General features: G+C 49.4%; 1 long non-coding RNA gene across 1 annotated transcript; it reads right to left on the reverse strand.

Annotated features, from left to right (window-relative positions):
* Positions 1-7657: 7657 nt before the first annotated feature.
* LOC132674802 (uncharacterized) lies at positions 7658-16984 on the reverse strand. Its single transcript, XR_013553564.1, has 3 exons — positions 16796-16984; positions 15615-15761; positions 7658-8001 (listed from the first exon to the last, which is right to left on the reverse strand). It is a non-coding gene; the product is annotated as an uncharacterized LOC132674802 (long non-coding RNA).
* Positions 16985-22283: the final 5299 nt, after the last annotated feature.

Raw genomic sequence — 22283 nt, forward strand, 5'->3', positions numbered from 1 at the left:
CATAATACACAAAAGTAAATACTCAGAACAAATATTTGAAAAAGCGACCATTCTTTATTTATAGATGCTATAATTACATAACTATAAACCCAGAAAGCCCTAGACACTTTGCTCTGAAAATCTTGGTTTGTTTTTTTAACTTGTTATGGTGAAAAATCCATCACATTTGTACCCAAAAATAAATAGCATTTCCCTATATTAACAAAAAGCTAGAAATTAAAATGACATAAAATCCCATTCACAGTAGCAATAAACCTATAAGATATCTAGAAACTTGCCAAAAATGGTCCAGAATCAATATGGAAAATGTTACAAAATCTTAAGGATATAAAACCAGACCTGAACAAATGACAAGACCTATTATGTCCCTGGATGGGAATATGTTTAATTATGACTAACAAGTTATAATTTATAACATCTGAAACCTGACCTCTTGATCTAAACACATAAAGGCAACAGAGTCTAAAGATAGGAACGTAATGTTTTCAACCAGAATCCTAAAGATCACTTTTAAATGTAATCAAGTGATTTAAATTTTACGAAGAAATGTTCAAATGAACAAATTCAAAGTGTGTGTTCATAAAACTGACTCCTGGGGCATTTTCCCTGTCAGATATAGGACTTCTCACAAAGCCACTCTAAGAAAACAGCATGTGGGGCGCCTGGGGGCTCAGTCCGTTAAGCATTCAACTTTGGCTCAGGTCATGATCTCACGGTTTGTGGCTTTGAGCCCTGTGTTGGGCTCTGTGCTGACAGCTCAGAGCTTGGAGCCTGCTTTGGATTCTGTGTCTCCCTCTCTCTCTGCCCTCTCCTGCACACTGTGTGTCTGTCTGTCTGTCTCTCTCTCTCTCTCTCAAAAATTAAAAAACAAAACCAAACAGAAAACAGCATGTTATTGTCCGAGGAACACACATACAGTCTGGCACACACTTCATCTGATGAAGATTCTGAGGGCGTTATTTTACCCCACTGTGGGTCCTGGATCGTTAATGGCTCTGCAAAATGATTCCACTCCCCTTTGCCCCTGGCCCCCAGGCTTGGGAAAAACCTTTGCAAATATGTCTGGGTTTTTTTTATTATTCCTTTTGAACAGGTTGTAACACCTCACGGGTTTCCTCATTAATTAGGTGAAAATTTTAACATCATGTTCATCTTTATGAGAATCCTCACTTAGATGAAAAAGTTAAACATGGGTTGCCTGGATGGCTCAGTTAAGTGTCCAACTCTTGATTTAGGCTCCAGTCATGATCTCCCCTCCAAGTCAGCCTCCACGCTGGGCACAGAGCCTGCTTAAGATCCTCTTTCCCTCTACTGCTTGAGCGTTCTCTTTTAAAAATTAAATAGAAAAATAAACACATTTTGGAGGTCTTCCCTTGGGATGCCCAATGGATGCACCTATCAGAGTCAGCTAAACTTCACCAAGGAAATGCTGCTTGTGGGCTGTGTTAGCCTATCTATATCTGTCTTGGGTCACAGCAGCCATAAAACATTGCTGACTTTTTCTAATCTTAATTTTCTTCTCTATTAATCTTGTGTCTTGTTTTTTTGGTTTGTGGCCCCTTAAGTAATTTCTTCTAGGGGCCACAGTGATTGGAAATTTGGTTTTATGATCTCCCCACTAAGTGATCTCTGTAAATTGACCAACACTTTCTAGAGATCTATTTTTCTATTGGGTGAGAGAAGACTGAGAATCCGACTTGTTAGTCTTTGTCTATCTTGACCTCAATTACTAATCCTGTCCTCACCAGGAAGGAGAACATCTCTTTAATCTCTAGAGTGGAGAAGTTTGTGGGTCTGTGTTTACCCTTGACCCATGGCTAAGATTGCAGAATTGAAGCTGTAAGCTCTCTGTATGTCTGTGTCTATAATTCAGAAAGCTTCTACCTCTAAGTAGTAATGTTTCCCTACATCCAAATGGCATTAATAAATTAGATTATAACATCTCTTAAAGTAAATGAGCTCTCTTCTGATTATCTTCTGAAGATAAGCACTCATGATTAGAATATCCCTAATTCTGGGAAAATAAGGACATTATAATGTAAGACTTCTAATAGGCTAAATGAAGAAGCAAATCCTTAAAATTTCCTGGGGCTCCTTCATGGCTCAGTCAGTTAAGTGTCCAACTCTTGATTTCGGCTCAAGTCCTAATCTCAGGCTTTGTGACTGAGTCCCTGCTTCGGCCTCTGCACTAACAACACAGGGCCTGATCAGGATTCTCTTTCTCTGCCCCTCCCCCCACCCCCACTCACATGCATGCGTGCTCTCTCTCTCTCCTCACCACTCCTGCAAAATAAACTTAAAAAAAAACACTCCTTACAAAACCAAGTTGGTGAAAAGGTAATCCATAGACTAAGAAAAAGATCTTTGCAAACCATGTCTGATGAGGGACTTCTATCCAGAACATATAAAGAACTCTTACAACTCAATAGCAAAAAGATAACCCAGTTAAAACTGGACAATCGACTTAGCATTCCTCCAAAGCGTGTGTACACATGGCCAATAAACACACGAAAATATGCTCAAAATCATTAATCGTTAGGGAAATGCCAAACAAAGCCACAGATACCACTTCATGCTCCCCAGAATTGCTATAATTCAAAAAGACGATAATGTGGAGATACTGGAACTCTCCTATGTTACTGGTGGGAAAGTAAAAGGGTGCAGCCGCTGTGGCAGATTCTCCATTTTAAACACCAAACTCTTTTCCAGAGTTACCTGTGACTCAGTAATTCTCCTAGGTGTCTACCTAGAAGACAGGAAATCATCTGTTCATGCAAAAACTTTTACGTGAATGTTCATAGTAGATTCATGATCACCCCAAAGCTGAAACAACCCAGCTGTCCATCAACTGACGAGCACATAATACAATGTGTGGTTATCCACACAATGGAACGCCAGAAGCAGTAAAGAGGAATGAGGTACTGATCCATGCTACGGCTTTATGGGCTTAAGAAGTCGTTATGCTAAATGAAAACCCATACAAGACACCGTATTGTATGATTCCATTAATACGAACTGTCATCATAGGCAAAGCAATGGAGGAAAAATACGTTAGTGGTTGCCTAGGGCTGATGGAAGTGATGGCTTTCAGGGGTGACAGAAATGTCCCAAAATCTGTGGTGACTTTTGTATAACTATAAATCTACCAAAAACGTTGCATTAATACACTTAATACTGAATTTTATTATATGTATATTAGACCTCAAAGCTACTTTTAAAAAGTCCATGCAAATATTTTAATAATTCAAGTTCACCTAATTTAAATTTTTAGCAAGTGGAGACTAATATTTTTAATGAAAAGCCAGGTCTTTGATTTTTATCAGTGTTTAGAATATTCATTTTTCATAATCTTAAATATGTAGGAATGATGTTGGCTCTTTTGAGCAGTAAACCTGTATCCGTTTAGGATGAACATCCCCAAGTAGAATAAAAATACGTGCTTTTAACCAGGCTCATTATGATGATGAACTTAGGTTTATTTTGGCCTTATATTTTGTGATTTGTCAACTTCAAGGTTTTACGTTAAAAATCTTAGAAGTCTTTTAACTACTAGGTTAATACTCCCTGGATTCCTAGATGCTTTCTAAGTAAAACAGAAGCATGACACATGGATTACTAAGCTTATTATTTTTATACACTACAAAGAGGCTATATCTTTGGGTCTGTTAATATTTTCATTTTTGCCACTGAGAAGTTTATAAGGAATGTGGCAAAAGCTGTGTTAGGTGTATTCATGAGCTTTGATAGATAAAATGCTGGTGTATGGCCGACATTTCTCCATTCCTTCTGCCTATTTGTCTCTGTGAAAGCACTAGTTACTTGGTTCTAGAGTTACCAGTCTGTTGAGCCTGCCCTTGGGAGCAATGGTCTCCAACAAATACAACCATGTATGTGCTTCTGGTTTGCAAATAAGAGTAGTTTGGTCTTAGAGCACAGTGTTCAGGGTATTTCTTCTTCTCTCTCCAAACCCCTGTATACTCCTCAAAGTTCTTAAGCTCTCAAGAACTTGGGTATTAATGTCCAGTCTGAGAGTTTTTATGTGAACTTGGTAGCAAAGCAAACTTCCGGCCTGTAAGGTAAATTAACACCCTCAATGCACCTATGTGCTTAATCAGGCCAGAACTAAGGAGACCGGCTTTCCTCTGTAATCAGGAAAACTTCAAGATTAACTTCGATTATTGTGTCTCAGTGGAAAATGATGGAAGAGTGTGTTTATAGCCCTCCCTTCTGAGTGGGATTCTGACTCTATGGGAGCTATTTGATAACTCTACGTTGTCACTGATTGATAACAGTACAAAATAATTCTCACTATGAAATATGAATGAAACCTCCACACCCCCTCCACCCCAAAAAAGAAAAAAACCCCAACATTTCTGCTCCATGGGCACATCCAACATTTTTTTAAATGATTTATTTATTTAGAAAGCATAAGCAGGGGAGGGGCAGAAAGAGGTGGGGAAAGAATCTTGAGCAGGCTCCATGCTCAGCGCAGAGCCTGATGCAGAATTCGATACCACAACTCTGGGGTCATGACCTGAGCTGAAATCAAGAGTCAGACACTTAACCTACTGAGCCCCACCCAGGTGCCCCACGTTTTTGGTGGTGGGAGTGGTGGTGTGTGTGTGTGTGTAACTCATTTCAACATTTTTGATCTATAAATGTGTTCTTTGAATTCTTCTCAAAGTGGTTATGGCATCTCCTCAGTTTCCTCATTATTTACTTAAAATATTTAGTGCATCATCTTTATACCTGTATGAAGGTCATGTCTTCCCTTTTCCCGAAATTCTCTTAACACGGTTTTGTTCTGATTTGCATACCCTGGGAAGCTCCCTCTCTGGTGAAGGCCACATTTCAGTTCAGTGGGAAAAGGACTGGGGTGTGACTGCCACTGGTGTACCTGGCCCCCTCTCTGGGAGAGAACATTCTAGACCTCCTAGAACATACCACACAAGAAAGTGAGCTCCGAGTGGATTAAAGGTATAAATGTACAAATGTAAGAACATAAAGATTTTAAATATAAAAATGTGAATGATGAATCTACTAGAAGAACACTTAAGAAAAATGCTAATCAAACTGGTGTGCTGGAGACCTTCCTGAGCCAGGACAGGAAAGTATGCCATTTGAATATTAAGGATGCTAACTTTTATCTTTCCTATGGGTTACATAAGATTCTTGCTCGTAAAATTGGTATTAAAAGGATGAACATTCTCTCAGGCTATTTGTGTTTTGACTGTATAATCTTGTTACTCAAAATTTTACACGCTTCAGTCCAATTTTTCTTACCATAGGATTTCCTGTCTTTCTAAGGAAGGTCTCCATCATACCAAACTATTTTTCTATCCATACGTAGCTCTTCATAGCTCTATGAATAGAAAACAGATCTGGACAGTTACGCACTACGGCACGCGTGGAGACTTTTTCTGGAGCTGGGATTATGGGTGACTTTATTCTCTCTCGGATTGTTTGCTTATCTCCTTAAGCAATATATGTTCGTTGTAGAAAAACTACAAAAGCAATCTAAGAATTTTAAATGCCTTCTCTCTAGAAGGACACGTAAAAGGCATCAAAGGTATGGGCTTTAGCGTCCACACTACCTCCCTCCAAATCCGTGCCCCAGGCTCTTAGCGAAGGGGACACCACAAGCAGCTTGCTTTCCCTCTGCCTGATCTGCTCTTCTCCAGTGTACAGGGAGTTAATTGCAGACCGAGAGGCTTGTTGAGGTTGAGATGCTGTATGTAAAGTGCCTCCTATATAGTAGAGGCTCAATAAATAGTAGCTGTAATGAGATCTGTCGATCAGGTATCCTCCTGAGTAGGGTATCACAGTTTGGCATTATCGGCTTTTTAGATGACTATTTGGGGGGGGAGGGGGTAGAATAACCTGTCCTGTGTATTATAGGATGCTTAGCAGCATCCCTGACCTCTATGCATTAGAACCTCCCCGCCCCCCACTACTGGGCATCCAAGTACCTCTGAAGGCCTCCCACCACGACTGAAGAGACGACTGGGGTCCGTGACTAGCCGAGCGCTGTCTGTGACCAGTGGGAATAGGACCATGCTGCCGTGTCCAAACTCAAGAAGGGGATGTAGGTGACCCCCCGGCCCCCCCAACCCCTGTGTAGAATGTGTATTTGTGCACAAGCTGTCAGGGCAGAAGGCTCCAGATCATTCCAGGGGCTGCCTTCTGGTTGTGGAATCCTCGGACAGCACTGGGGCTTACTCAGGCGAAGGGCCTGGTGCAAAGGGAGCCCGGAGGGTATGCTCAGTGCCCGTGTGGGCTGAAAATTCATCTGGACTCTGCCTTCCTGATGCTCGGTTATTCCTGGATTCCCCCAAGCCATGCGGGCGAGCAGGTGGTAGTGTGAGAAAGGTGGGATGGTGTGTATGTGATGCACAGGTGGCCGAGCACAGATTAAGGGCCTGGCAACTCGGTACTTTGGCCATCGGAGATTAGTATGAAGACCACTGATCGCTTGAGACCTTGCCCATCCCAGGTCCTGCTTCATTTCCTCAGCAGGCCTGTAAAAATACTTTTCCTTGGCTATTATTTCCAGGACGCCTGTGGGGTTCAATGCTCTTGAACTTGAGCATTGGTCTGTCTGAGGGGAAAGACCGGCAGTGTAAAGTAGGATCATCAATCAGGTAGTGTCCTCGTTGAAAGGTCCTTATGGCTTTGCTTTGTGCTGCCCTGGTCCTGAAGATGGGAACATGTGTGGCTCTGGGAAGCCTTGCCCTCCTTCCCACCTCAGGTGGGTAATCAGGGAATGAGGGTTGTGGCTGCCTTCCTCCCACCCCACCCCCACACCCCCACTGACCCCAGGAGCCTTGGAGCTGTATCCCTAGCTCTCCCTTTAAGCAAGAACATTGACCGGCAGCTGCAAATAGTAATTTCCTCCATCTCGCTTGTTCTGAGGCTGCGTTCTTCCCAGGCCGTCCACCACCACTGACTAAGCACTGGGAGATACTATGGCTTTGCCACATCTGTCTGACGCGGCCTTCTCCAACCGGCCACCTTTGCTCTGGAGCTCCTGGCTGAGTTGACTGAAGTTTGGTCAGACCTCTCTTGCTCTTAGGGTTTTCTCTGTCCACCCCTGCTTCCTTGCTCTAACAGTCGCTGATGTTGTCACAATACGCCTCCGGCAATCCTAGTTCTGTCTCCCAGTCGGTTTCCTGTGGCTCTGCACCCATACCGTCCTTCTGCCAATGGCCCCACCGGTGCATCTGAGCAAGATGCCGCCCCTGTGGGCCTGGTGGGCCCACCTGGGCACAGAGGGGTTGGTCTTGCTGAGCTCTGGGCTTTTCAGCTTGGCCATCCTTGGGCCTGGCCCCACTGGGAGGCCTTATCCAGAAAGCTTACTCGACACCTGCTGACCTCCCACCCCTGGCTCACGCACTCCAAAATGACTTCGGCCCTCAGCACAGGCCATCCCTGCTGTTCTCTCTTTCTGCCACGTTTTTAAAGTTCCTCACACAGCCCTTCCCTTCCCCCACACACCTCTGTGGTCTTGGCTCCTAGAAGGAGCCACGGCGTTTATCAACAGGGATCTGCGAGAGGCTCACAGAGCGCCCCAGTGTTCCTCTCCCCACATGCACAAAGAGCGAGTAAAAAGATCCTCCAAGGCCCAGAGCAGAGAAGGGACCAGGACAAGTCACACGACTGGCAGTAAAAGCGTGTTCTGAGGATATTTCACCTGAGATGTTCTGTCTCCTAAAGATAGGGGGTGTTGCACAGATCTCTCATCTTTGTCCCGTGAATCTCCACTAAAACCGCAGGAAAGGAATTTTTTTAGGCTCTGAATCCAGACGAACAGGAAGAGGAGGGGACAGACACAAATCGCTGTAACCAGGAAGTGTTGGGGATGGTAGGACTTCCTTCTGCGAGGCATGGGATACTAACCGGAAGTGGGCAAAGCCAGGAACCAACCGGACGTATGCCACAGGATCTGCAGAGAACTCCAGGGTTGATGGCCCCGGGCACTTCTAGAGGTGGGGTGGAAACAGGCTGAAAGGAGGAGGATTCCATGATTGTCATCCAGAAGCCTCCGTGGAAACCCTCTCTCGCACCCCTGGGCCCCCTCCCCTCTCCCTGGCAGAAGACTGGAGCTTTGTTCACTGCAGTGAGTCACCGAATCTCTAGCCCAGAAGACCCCTGAACACTTAGGGACAGAGATGCTGTTAGAAAACCAGAGGGGGCGCCTGGGTGGCTCAGTCGGTTAAGCATCCAACTTTCACTCAGGTTATGATCTCATGGTTCGTGGGTTCAAGCCCCACGTCGGACCCTGTGCTGACAGCTCAGAGCTTGGAGCCTGCTTCCGATTCTGTGTCTCCCTCTATCTCCCTGCCCCTCCCCTGCTCACACTCTGTCTGCCTGCCTGCCTCTTTGTTTTTTAATATTTTTGAGAGAGGAAAAAGGAAACCCAGGTGCTAAGTGGCCATGGTGCATACGAACGTGAACTGCTTTGCCTCTTTTCCCTTCTCTGCTCCCAAACGCTGGCAGCCCAACCTTCGTCCTCAGACATGAGTTGGAAAGAGTAAACTCCACGAGCTCTGACCGGCTTCAGGGATCCCTCAAAAAAGGGCCCTGAGAGGGCAGCCCACACTGAAGCTGAGTCAGAAAACTATCCTGTGCTCAGGCACCCCATCAGCTCCTTATCCCCCACTCTTACACATGAGCAGACAACCAGAGGTTACCAAAAATCCGAGGGAAACCTCCAACAAAAAGCAGAGGCCAAAACAAGTGGGGGGAACAAGATGAAATCACTGGGACAAAGCAGGAAAAAATTAGGAAAAATTATTAATGTCCTCAGATACTGTATTCATGATGTGGAACAGGATGCTATTTTTTTAGGGGAAAAGGTGAGAAAATAAAGGAGCTCTTGAAATTGGAAAAAGTAATGCAGACCCGAAAAACTCCATGGGAGGACAATGTAAGATGAGTTTTCTTAATTTTTTTAAATGTCTGTTTATTTTTGAGAGTACGAGTGGAAGGGCGGTGGGCAGAGAGAGAGAGGGACACACGGAATCTGAAGCAGGCTCCAGTCTCTGAGCTGTCAGCACAGAGCCAGACGCAGGGCTCAAACCCATGAAGCATGAGATCATGACCTCAGCTGAAGTCAGAAGCTTCACCAACTGAGCCACCCAGGGCCCTGGTGTTTGAGGAAATGTCCAGGAAATAAGCAAAGAACAAAGACGGAAATAGATAAAAGACCCTCTCAGGCAATAGAAGCTGTGAATAGGGGTTCCAGAAAGCAAAGCCAGAGAAGAAAAGTGTTTAAAAATGTCTTCCCAGAAATTAAGGACCTGCTTTCCAGACTTAAAGGGTTTACCAAGTCCCCTTGCACGCACTCCTCCCTGCACCTCATCATGAGGATCCAGAACGACAGATAAAGATTGTACGTCTCGAGAGGAAAACAAACCCCATACACAGGTACACAGGACAAAATGTCAGAATGTCTTTAGACTTCTTAATACCACATTAAAAGAGAATTCTGCAGCAATACCTTGAAGACTATGAGGGAAAACGTTTCCAAACCAAAACTCTATTCCCATTCAGAACAGTAGCCACAATAACGGTAAAATCAAGACCTTTTTGTAGAAAAGTCTCCAAAAACGTACCTCCCATGGGACAATTTTGCAGAAAGCTCCCATAGGATATGCTCCAGCAAAATAATGGAGCACGTAGTGAAAGTGGGATTGAGGACACTGGAGATCTCGCGCTCTCTCTCTCACACACACACACACACACACTTGTGTTGAAGACCCAGAATGACTGCTGTGTACCAAGCAGTTAGTCTGGATTGCACAAGGATGAATCAGGCCAAATCTTGAGCACTGTGATTACCAAGAGACCTACTACGACCATTGCTAGATCCTGGGCTCGTTTTGTCTGAAAGTGTTTTCTTTTTCTTCAAGAGAATGTGAGCTGGGGAGAGGGGCAGAGGGAAACAGCATCTTAAGCAGGTTCCACGCTTAGCATGGAGCCTGACATAGGGCTCGGTCTCACGAACAGTGATGGGACTCTGACACTAAGCAACGAGACGGTCCACGGCAGTAAGTCCTAGATGCTGCTCTCCTGGGGGTGGAGCGTGTTGTCTTACTTGGTTAATATCTTCTTACAGATGTTCACCACAACTGTGAAGAGTTCAGTGCGGAAGGAGAATATAAGCGGGAAAACAGAATTTACATTGAGGGAGTGGGGAGGTGGGGTCAGGGAAACCATCTGAGACCTGAAGAATGGGTAAGGGTTGACCAGGCCCCGGGAGGGTGCGCTCCACATGGACCAAAGGAGCAGGGCCCGGGCCCCAGATCAGGAGAACACCGGATGCCCTGAAGGTGCCAAGAGAAGAGTGTGGCTAGGGGACGGCCAGGAGGAGCACGTTGGACGCCGGGCCAGCCGGGCAGGGTTCATGGCAGGAATTCGAGCCATGGACTTCCTCTGCCCAGAACCTATTCATGGCTTCTCATCGGCTGAGGACAACAGAATCCTGGTGGTGGGGCGCTGTCACTGGCCAGAGAAGGCATGCTCTAGCGTGTCACTCGGTCTGATTGGAGAGGCTTTGATTTAACTCAGAGCAGACCGTGATCCCTGACATCTCAAACCTCGGGAGAGCCAGGGCTGGGTAGGCCCAGAGTTGGACCATCACCTCAAAGTCCCCTACAGGCCTCAGGGCCCAAGCCCCTGGGAGAGGTTTATCCACATGACCTTGTTCTGGTTGCTCTGGCTCACCTAGGGACAAAGGAGGGTGACAGGCACGGGGTGGCCCCTGGCCCCACTACTCTGTGCTGCTGGTTTGATTGAGTGCCGTCTGCCCAGCTCCTGGAAGATGCCTGGTACAGAGGGATACTCGACAGGTCGTTTGTTGAGCCCGTGAGAGCAGGCACCAGATTTATTGTCAGTGAGGCGAGGGACAATCAGGGAAGGGGAACGATGTGTACAAAGGCAGGACTCTGCGGCCCCAGTCCCCTGCCTGGCATTGCTGATTAAATATAGACTCTACTCTTTCCTGCCAGGACTTTAAGAGGAGGTGGCTTGTGAGCTGACAGTGACATTAGAACAATTAAGAGTGCCTGGGGAAATCTAGACCCCACCGCGAGAGAGGTACGGAGGAGGAGCGTTTATCTCCTGTTTTAATTATTATTAAATACTCGGTAATTGTGCTGGGCCCCGGGGACGCAATCTGCCAAGCAATTAGACCCAGCCAGGCCTTCGGAGGGAATTATTGGGGGAAGCGGTATTTCCAGGCGGTGAGCTCCCCGAAGCGAGGCAGGGTCAAGGGGAGGGGGCCTGCCGAGCTACCTGCGGGGTCAAGAGGCTCCAAGAGACAGGGGCAAAGTTGCTCTCCCCTCCCCCACAAAGCCTGGGCCTGGGGACACGTTTGGCCATCTCCCAGAGTGGCAAAGCCGCTGAGCGCCCTGTGTGGCAACCCTAGGTGACTCCGCTCTGGGCTACCACCTGTGCCCATCTGCCTGGGACTGGGGAGTCCCAGCACAAGGGACATGGAGTGTAAAGACCAGGAAAGTCTCAGGCAAACCAGGACGACTTGGGCACTCCGCGGTCGCTGGCAACACCAAGTGGGGGGCAGACCAGTCTGTCCTCTGAATGGCTCACAAAGTGGGTTATTTCCCTGCAGAAGCTGGAGCGGCTCTGCTCCCCCGCTGCCTCAGTTCCTGTCACACACCTTCCATCTCTCTAGGTGGGCTCCCACCCACCAGACCCCAGACCCACATGTCCGTGGGGGCTACAGCCAAATGGTTGCCTTGGAGTCCAATAAAAAGACCGTAAGTATGGGCGCCTGGGTGGCTCAGTCCGTTAAGCGTCCGACCTCGGCTCAGGTGATGATCTCAGTTTGTGAGTTCAAGCCCTGTGTCGGGCTCAGTGCTCACAGCTCGGAGCCTAGAGCCTGCTTCTAATTCTGTGTCTCCCTCTCTCTCTCTGCCCCTCCCCTGCTCATGTGCTCGCTCTCTCTCTCTTTCAGAAACAAATAAATGTAAGAAAATTTTTTCCTTAAACTTTAAAAGACCGTAAATAGATGTGGGAGACCAGGAAGGGAGGGCGAGGCACCCTGAGCCTAACTGTGGGGAGTCTTCTCCGCTCTGGGGCCAGGAGGCTCTGGGGCCAGGAGGCTCTGGGGCCAGGAGGCTCTGGGACAGGCGGAAAGGGGAGTTGCCAGAGACCAGACACAGATAGACCACTACCATTCCACGGCCAGGCACAGAGTGGTCAAGGGGTAGCATGTATGCTGTTCTCCCTTCCCACCCTCTGTCTCCCCCCAGCGTTTGCCACTGACCACCCCACACAGAAGCCAGAGGCGCCTGGGGGATGCGGTCCGCAGGGTCGGCCTCCCGGTGCAGAGCAGGGCAGGGTGGGCAGGGTGGGCAGGGAGCAGATTTGGAGAGCGGTTGGCACATGCATCCACAGGAGGGTTATCCCAGAACCGAGCCTCAGAGCCCTTGAGTGCAAGAGCTCCAAACCCAAGCAGGTACCTCTTCCAAAAATGTGAAGTGTCCGGGAGGTCATGAGCCTTCCAGCCACACAGACCCTGGCCTTACCCACCGTCCGGGCTCGGTGTCCTCCACCATCACACGAGGCTAAAGACCCCTCAGTATGGAGGGCACGGAGGGTGGGGGTGAGGGGACGGGGGCCTGCAACCTGTGTGCAGGATGGGGGCGCGAGCGAATGCACAACAGTGCTTGTCAGCTCTCCTCAGCTTGAACTCTGTCCTGGCCCACCTCGCCTCTATGCACAGCATCCGGCAGTGCTCCTGGCAGAAAATACCGTTTTCTTTGCCTTCTGGCCCCTGCTGGCTCCTGGAAGGGCTTAGACTAAGTTAGGCAACATACTCTCTTCTTTGGCAGGTACCTTTTGATCCTCAGGTGCCAGACAGGGTCTTTGTGAGGATTAGAGGTGCTGAGAAGGTGCCTGGCACCTGGTGAGGATTCCCCAAAGTCCTCTGTGGCTACCATTGCTGTCGGTTCTTGTTGGAATTAGGCCGAAACGAAACCCATTGGGTAAATCCTGCAGCAAGCTCCCAAAGAGCCTGCCAGCCCCGTTCTATCGAGAAGCCACCGGTGACCATGGCCTTTGTGTCAACCTGGTCCCTAGTTCCTTGGCCAAACTCTAATCCGGGCACCGCTGGGAAGGGTTTGTTTTGTTTTTATTTTTTTAATGTTTGTTTTGTTTGTTTATTGAGAGAGATTGAGAGCGAGTGAGTGGGGGAAGGGCAGAGAAAGAGGGAGACACAGAATCCAAAGCAGGCTCCAGGCTCTGAGCTGTCAGCGCAGAGCCCGACGTGGGGCTCGAACTCCTGAACTGTGAGATCATGACCTGAGCCGAAGCTGGGTGCTTAACCGAGTCACCAGGCACCCCTACAGCGTTTTGTAGATGTGCTTAAAGGCCAGAATCAGGTGACTTCCCTGAGGAAGGAGAGACCCCACCTGTGGACATGGCTTCGGCCTGTATTCGAGAGTTCCAGTCTGCCCTTCCTGGTGGTTTGCCCTGTGGATTCCAGACTCACTGAGCCACAGCTGGGACTCCACAACCATGTAAACCAACTCCCTGGAATCTCTTACTGCCTAAGTCCCCCTGGTTCTCCTCTGGTTGGGCATCTGAGCCTTGGAAAGGTTGAGGGACTTGCCTGGGTTTACTTGGTGAGAGGTGCGGACCCTGAGCCCTGCACTCCCCCCTCTAACTGGGAAAGGTCAGGGGCCCAGGGATGAATGGGCACTGGTTATGCCCCCCATGTGCCTGGGGATTTGGTGCCCTGCTCCCCCATCATGTCCAGCACTGCAAACTACAGCATGCAGGTGGTAGATGTTTGTCTCCAGAATGAACAGAAGGGCCACCGCTGGCAAGACAGCTGGAAAGGAGAATCCTGTGCCCACTCAGAATCCCTCAGGGAAAATCCCCTCCCCCAGCCTCCTCATACCTTTTACGAGACTCCACCCACTCACCCTTCAAAAGCCATCTATTCCTGGTGCTGCACTGGGGCATTACCATGACAACGGGACGACGCGGGAGGCCGGTCAGCCGGCTGGCTTCTCTGATGGCTCTGTGGGGACCTCATGGTATGCAGAGCGGCTGTGTGAGCCAGCAACATCTGCTCCGAGCTAGGATCCCCTCCCCTCCCCTGCCCTCCCCTGCCCTCCCCTGCCCTCCCCTCCCCTCCCCTCCCCAGGCTCTACTTCCAGACAGCCCATGGTGAGGGCCATAAAAGGAACCCTGGCTGAGTTCTGATCCCAGCTGAAGCCAGGAGCAAATGGGCCCCACCAATACCCTAGGGAAAAACTGGCCCTAGAACCCCCCCAAAGGGACCTGCTGGGTGCATGGTGCTCCTGAGGCGAGTAGTCAGAGACCAGTGTCCCAGCTGTGTCACTTCAGCCTGGAGCTGGAGGGGCCAGCCTTCTCTAAGCTGGGCGGTCAACAGACAGATAGCTGGACTTGAGGGGGCTGGGCCCACATGCCTCCCAGGGTAACGTGTTCCTGGTCATTCCCTCCCCACCCCTCCTCAGGACGGCCCTCCACACCAGGTGAGTGAGGGCAGGTCCTCCCTGTCTGCAGGGGGGGTGGAGGGGACTGTGGGCTGCACATTGGCTATGCCCATCACTCCTCACTGCCTCATGGACTCCAGCTCGAAGCTGTTCTAGAATTCTCAGCCATGACCCCACAAGGGGGAGGTCCAATCACTTCTCCTTAACCTTGTGTGTCCTGTTGCAGCTCCAGGTCTGTGGAGGAGGGGGGAGAGGCGGCATTGGCTGGCGTGGCTGGCTCCTCTCCTTCCTCAAGCCTTTGCTCAAGTTCACCTTTCAGCCCTGAGTGCCACTTGCACAGGCTACCACCTCCTGCTGGCCTCCAAGTCCCCACTCTGGCCGCTGCCTCCTCCTCCTCCTCCTCCTCCTCCTCCTCCTCCTCCTCCTCCTCTGTTCTGTGACCCCACTCAAATGTGGGACAGCATCACTTCTCTATTCACCACATTTATTATCTCTCATCCCGTACTATATACAAGCTCTTCAAAGGTATCTTTGTGCCTGCCTGGCATATCCTAGGCTTACAATTATTTCTTGAATGAACTAAATGAGAAAAGATGGCTCAAAACAGAGCTCACCTTACTAAATAATAAATGTGTGGTTTTGTGTATGAGGGACTAGGTTTGTGCTAAACATGCCCACAGAGCACAGTCTACCTTTAATTAATACTTTGGCCTATTTGGGATTCAGCATTTGGTCAGCACCAGGGTGTCTGATTTAGCTCTTCCCTGCATGACCTTGGCATGATGTATTTTAACTTCTCTGGTATAAAAAAAAAAACATGAAGGCTGCTGCATACAGGTGTACCTGTTGTGCACTGCACAGGCAAGCTGGACCAAGGTGGCATGTGAATGGAAATAGGGCTGACCCTCACCGAGCTGTGCTTCTGGGGCCAGAGGCTATATCCATGCAAAGGAAAGAGTGATTTTTGTCTTTGTGAAGGTGCCATCTGCTCATCAGATCCTGTGGCCACTGGGTCGTATCTCAGTTTGACACACCACACTGTCCAGGGACACATTAGTCCCATTTTACAGCTAAACATTGATGGGACTGTGGGGAACCCCCAAGTCCTCCCCACAGTCTTAACCTCACCTGCTCTGCCATCCGCCCCTGATCTCCACTTCTTTACCTCTCTCTTAGTAGGTAATAGATGCTGCCTTTGCAGGACACATGGCCACAGGACCCTGGACAGATGGCCGACCACATTAGGAACAAGTCTTGGTGGAGGGAGGGAGGGGACTGGAAGGATGTGCCAAGAAGAAAAGAAGACACCGTGAACACAATTATTAATGGGGATAAGGGAGACCCTCATAATGGGGTGGGGGGCTGGCAATGTAAACAGTTTACAAACGAGGCCGGGTGAGCATCAAAACCTCTGAGAACCTGTAATGTGTTTTTGCTTGAGCAGAAATGTTGTCTGCCCTAAGCCACCCTGGCTACCCATAGATGGGCATCATCATGCCAACCACAGATGTATGACCCAAACCAAGTTTGGCCCATCAGATTCTCTCTGGGAAGTGGAATCGAAATACTGTGAATTAAGAGTAGGAAGACAAGGCGAGAGATCAGGTCAAGTGGGAGCGTGGGTGTAGCCCTAACTTGACGTGAGAGACCCGAGAGCTGTGAATTTGCCTTGGGTCGTTGGTCACGCGCTGAGCAACAGGATTATTGATGACCCTACATCTAGGCTGATCAAATGATCAGTACCTGATCATGGTTCATCAGCTTGAGCCCTACATTGGGCTCTGCTCTGCCTGTGCATTGGATCTGTTGCTTGGGATTTTCTCCCTCCCTCTCCCCCCCCTTTTCTCTCTCTCTCTCTCCCCCCCCTTTTCTCTCTCTCTCCCCCCCCTTTTCTCTCTCTCTCCCCCCCCCTTTTCTCTCTCTCTCCCCCCCCTTTTCTCTCTCTCTCCCCCCCCTTTTCTCTCTCTCTCTCCCCCCCCTTTTCTCTCTCTCTCTCCCCCCCCTTTTCTCTCTCTCTCTCCCCCCCCTTTTCTCTCTCTCTCTCCCCCCCCTTTTCTCTCTCTCTCTCTCCCCCCCCTTTTCTCTCTCTCTCTCTCCCCCCCCTTTTCTCTCTCTCTCTCTCCCCCCCCTTTTCTCTCTCTCTCTCTCCCCCCCCTTTTCTCTCTCTCTCTCTCCCCCCCCTTTTCTCTCTCTCTCTCTCCCCCCCCTTTTCTCTCTCTCTCTCTCCCCCCCCTTTTCTCTCTCTCTCTCTCTCAAAATAAGTCAATAAAATAAGAAACTACCCAATTCCCATCCCTGGTTCTGTTCACCTGGAACTACTTGCAGTCCCCACAGCTGCATCCCTCAGGCATCGGGGTTGGGATGATGTGGAAGCCAGAGGTTCACAGCAGGAACTGGACCCCGCACAGGTGCGGGTGGGCCATGGGGCTCTGGAAAATTTTATAGCGATATGTATATTGTTCCTCAGTAGATTTTTCCAGTGGCTCAGCCTCCCCCTGCCTTTGTAACGTTCCAGAATGTTCATATCTGTATAACAAATAATCGCCAACAGCTAGAAAGAATGTCCATCTACCATGGACTGGCACGCTTCTAGAGTGGAACTCAGCAGTGAGAACAAAAGCCATAACAGGCAATGTGGGTGAAGTTCACACGTACACAAAAGAAGCAGATATTAGCAAGTACACACACATGGGTCCATTTATTTAAGATCTTAATATAATCAGAGGTCAGGAGGGTAGTGGCTTTGCTGGGGTGTCCGTGCCTGGAGAGGGTGAGGGCAGCTTCTGGGGTGCCCGTCATCTGCTTCTGGACTTGGGACTTGGGTGATGTGGATGGGTCAGTCTGTGGAGGTTCATCAAGCCACACACTTAAGATGGGTATACTTTTCTGTAACACCTGTCATGCCTCGATAACACTTAAATTGAAAAAAAGGAAGATAATCTCAGCTCCAGATTTGCTTTCAGCAGAAGTTGAGTTGCTATTGGATGGCCGTATGTCCCTTCGGGTGGTTATTCCAGAATACCACAGACTGGGGGGCTTCTCAACTACAGAAGTTTATTCCTCCTGGTTCTGGAGGCTGGAAACTCAAGATCTAAGAGCCCAATTCCTGGTTCACGGACAACCGTCTTCTTGCTATGTCCTCGCATGGCAGAAGAGGGGGAGGGAGCTCTGTGGGGTCTCCTTTATAAGGTCACCAATTTCATTCATGAGGGCTCCACCCTTCTGTCCTCCACACCTCCCAAATGCCCTGCCTCCCGATGCCATAGCACTGGGGCTAGGTTTGAACATACAAATCTGGGGAAGACCTAAACATTTGGTCCAGAACAGACCATTAAGAAATGTAGTGAACACAAGAGTTCTTCTCTAAAAGCAGGGCCATCCTCACTTGTGAAGGGTGCCAGTTCTTGGGGTGAACTGTTCCAGTGGGAAACCCGGCATCAGAAGTACCCAAGACCATGCATGGCAACAGAACGAATGCCGGCTTGTTTCCTAAGCAATTGCTCTCCTTTGCTAGATGACTCGTTAGCTTTCCCAAGACCATTGTTTGGGCAGAGATGTATGTCCAGCTCTCAGAATGATCTCGTGATATTTTGTCAACGTCGGTTTAGTTGTGTGAATGTAGCAATCACGTGTGTGCAGCAGGCGGGATCCACCAGGAGAGAGACCGCATACTCACAGTGGATGGGTTGAGAATAGTTGATTGCAAGAGCCATTTTCAAAAACTCAGCAGAGTACAAGGAAACCACAAAGGGTGGTACAGTACCTGGGGTGAATGGCAGGGCACTGTGGCCCTCTTGGGGGCAGGAGAAGGGGTTAGTTCAGAACCTTGAAAACCAGAGACTATGAAAAGGCCACCTGGCAGAAGCTGGGACCCTTGCTTTAGAAACCATCCAGAACCCAGAGTCTCCCCAGGGCAAACCAGGAATAAATGTTCCCACCTTCCTTCCCCCTCCCAACCCCAAACTCCAGACTTCACTCTGGATGCTGCTTATTGGCCAAATCTAAATGGAAGCCACAGGTTTGTTTCCATGGACACAGCAGTGTGAAAAAAGGTGGAGAGAGATCTGGAGAGGAAACTCCCAGCTCAGCCTCTGACTTGGGACGGTAGGTCACCAAATCCCACCTCACACTGGCTTCTTAAAAACTGATGACCTCATCAGCCAGTCAAAAGGGCAGGGGTGGATCTGGCCTTGATCAAGGATGCCTTGATTCAGGATTTAAATACTCTAGGCTTTGTAGGATGAGTCTGAATTCTGGCCTCTTCCTCTCCACCTGCCTGCTTCAAGGGACCCCATGCCACAGCTGGTGGCACGTGGACCCTTCTCCACCAGCTCCTGTGGGGGAGGGAAAGGAGGGCTCTGATCGGCTGCTCTGGGCCACAGGTTCATTCCTGGAACAATCACCTGGTGGCACAGGGGACACGGTGCTCTAATCAGAGCCTGGGTGACCAGCCGTGCATGTGGCCAGGGGCAGGGTCTGTTTCCAGTGAGGGGATCCTGCCAGTTGTTGAGCATGGCTACTCCACTGTGCACTCCAGAACTTGAGAAGCAACACAGGGTGACTTGGGAGGCCCCCTGTGAGCTTGGTTGGAGCTAAACTGCACTGATCACCTGACCTCCACGAGCCTCTGCTCCGATGGTGGACCACATGCCTGTGTGGGTCTTCTGGAATTTGTGTCCATTCAGAGCCAATGTCCAATAATCCCCCCAAAATTCTGGTTATTCTCACTCCCACAATGCACGGTCACCCTGGTAAATGGCCATAGGTCCCTTCAGGGAAGGCTGGAAGGAAGATTAATAGTATCAGTTTTTGGCAGTGTGGCTGGATCTTTCCTCAAGGGGACCTGGCCTCCCTTTCATCCAGCAGTTCTGCGTCACTAAACTGGCTCAAGCCTGGAGTGTTCCCAGGATAAGGGGCCAAAGGGGGCACGGGGCAAATAAACACTCTAGAAGCCACTTTTCACGGGAGACCTACGGCCACGGGAACGTGCTTGGAATGCACACAGCTGAGCTGAAAGGAACAGCACAGAAACCGCATTCTCGGTGCCTGGCACACAGCATTTATTATGAGCATTACATATATTATCTCAGTGGGTTCCTTGGCTCATGGGGAGATGTTAATAGTAATAATTCCTCAAAAGAACCTGGTTTTACACATGCGAAACCTGCAGTGTAATGAGGTTAAGTAGCATTTCCGCCTGAGACTGTGGGCTCTGAGCCGGACAGCTGACCCCATCCCATGGGGGACTCCCTGTGGCCCCTCCTGGCCCTGCAGGGGGCGGCCAGGTGAAGGGAGTCCTGCATGCCAGGCTCTTGGGTTTGTTTATCCACGGTGTTCTTGGTCTGGCTGGGGCTTGAGTGGACAGGAGCTGCCGGGAGGTGGAGAGTTTCTTGGACAGCACAACTACCAAGCTGATAGACCTTTAACTCTGTAATGAGGACTTGAAAAGGCTGCCCAGGCTTCACCCGACACCTGGCCCCTGGAGTTCCATCCAGACACGTTGTGTTCTCTGTTCAGATGAATGACTCAGGGTTCTGATGAGAGTTTGGCAGGACAGGAATCCCAGCCATGGTTCTGCTTGTTTCTGCTCCCCGCCCCAATCATCACCACCACCGGCTCTAGACGCATTATGAAAACCAAAGCCCAGATTGCCATCCGCGGCCAGTGCGTCCCCGTCCCCTTCGGCCACTGCTGGTTGACGGATGCTAAGGATTCTGGAGAAGTGGCTCCTTGGCTTTTTCCTTTGTAGAAGGTGTCACCAGCCCCTGCAGGGGCCTCCCCCAATTGTGGGGGGGGGAGGTTGTGCTGGACGTACCAAAGAGATGGTGTAAAAACAATCCCCTGCACGGAGATGGGACTGGAATGGGGCAATGCTTGACCCAGATAAGGAGGAGCCAAAGTGGGGTTTCATTGTAGGCAACTGCCCCCAGCAAGATGCTGCTGGCCAGTGGCTAATTCAATGAATTCTTATGAGCCAACCACGTGCCAGACACAAAAGGGCTGAGGACCCAGTGTCCAGACCAGTTGGGAAAGTGAGAACTCCAGTAGGACTCAAAGGTATTTTTCTCTTTCACTCTATATGTCCACGGTTGGCCAGCTGGGGACTCTATGCTTCATGTCTTCACTTCAAGAACCAGACTTGGCGGCCACTATCTTGAAACCTGTCAGCATGACAGAAGGAAAGAGAGTTCCAGAAGGCCTCACACCATGACAGTTAATGCTCCAGCCAGGAAGTGACCTATGTCGCTTCCCTCATGATGCATTGGCCAGAACTAGTCCTAGGAATCCACTCACCCAGGGGGCCGGGAAGAGCCACCCTATCGTGTGCCTGGAGGGTGGCGGACTGGAAGGAGTGGGTGCACAGCATGGCTGACCACCAGGGGACACGCGCCTGGGGCTCCATGCACGTGAGCACGTGTGCTGGGTGGGGGGGGGCGTGGGCGCAGTGCTCCTCAGACCCATTTGCTGAGGAGTCACCAGGGTAACAAAGCTCAAAAGTTTCTTCAGGATATTAAAGGCTGTGAGAAGTTGTGGTGTGTGGTGTGGTGGGCTATGAATCACCAGGAGAAGGACATAGAACACAGCAAGGCACATCACCTTTCGGGGGATGAGGGGAGGAGCAACTTGGAGAACCAGCGTTCTGGGAGCACACTGTGAGAAATGCTGCATCATTCTGTGAAAAGCACTTGGGGGATGAGTAGGAAGACAGGATTTCAGGGCGGTGAAACTACTCTGCATGATACTCTAATGGTGGATACGTGTCACCACACGTTTGTGCAAGCCCGTGGGGGGTACAGCACCAAGAGTGGGCCCTACCATAAACTCGAGGCTCTGGGTGATATGTCCATGTGGGTTCGTCTTATGGCGGGGGATGCTGACAACGGGGGAGGCTTGGGAAGGGGGAAGGAAGAGCTCAGGGAACCTCTCTGAACTGTCCTCTCCATCTTGCTGTGAACCTTAAGCTTCTCTAAAAAAAAAAAAAAAAAAATTTGTTTAGGGCACCTGAGTGGCTCAGTCAGTTGAGCGTCCAACTCTTGATTTCAACTCAGGTCGTGATCTCAGTTTGTGAGATCAAGCCCCGTGTCAGGTGACGTACTGTCCTATGAGGAGCCTGCTTGGGATTCTCTCTGCCCCTCCCCCACTCAAAATAAATATTTTAGAAGGGGATGAATACTAAATAAGAGGTGAAAACGTTATCTGAACCTCTTCTCCATTAAAAAGCACTTGGCACACAGTGATAGTATCTCACCGTTACTAAGCAGTGACTACCTGACCCTTAGTTAATAGTGTCTCTCTGCCCACGTGCAGATGAGGAATGTCCAAGGACATGGCGCCATTAAATGGTAGAAGTGACTTAGGCTGCTTCAAAGAATTACTAATCGTCATAAAATAAAGTTCCTTTTACTACTCCTTTTGGAGGACACAGAGGTGCCCACAGAAGCAGCTGGTTTGAAAACCAGCCCCTGCGATCGGGGATGTCCACCCTGTGGCTTTTGATGATGGGATTTTCCATTTGTGGCAAGGGAGAATAAAATCTTCAAAATCTCACGTTCTTTGCACTGTGACCTGTCCCCCGCCCCCCAATAGGAGTCACAGGACCTCTTTGTCACCTTGGTTTCAGCCACCCTGGTGTCCTGTTTAGGGACCCCCAAAGTGAATGTTTTTTATACTATACTTAATATCGGGCTAACATCAACATACCCTACAATGTGGTGAAAATCCAACAATGTGATACAGTAAAAGAAAAATTACACAGAGCTTAATTTATTTAGATGGTCATTTTTATTAATAGGTGCA

Source organism: Panthera onca, chromosome F2 (genome assembly GCF_046562875.1).
Source record: "Panthera onca isolate mPanOnc1 chromosome F2, mPanOnc1 haplotype 2, whole genome shotgun sequence".
NCBI classification, from domain to species: domain Eukaryota; kingdom Metazoa; phylum Chordata; class Mammalia; order Carnivora; family Felidae; genus Panthera; species Panthera onca.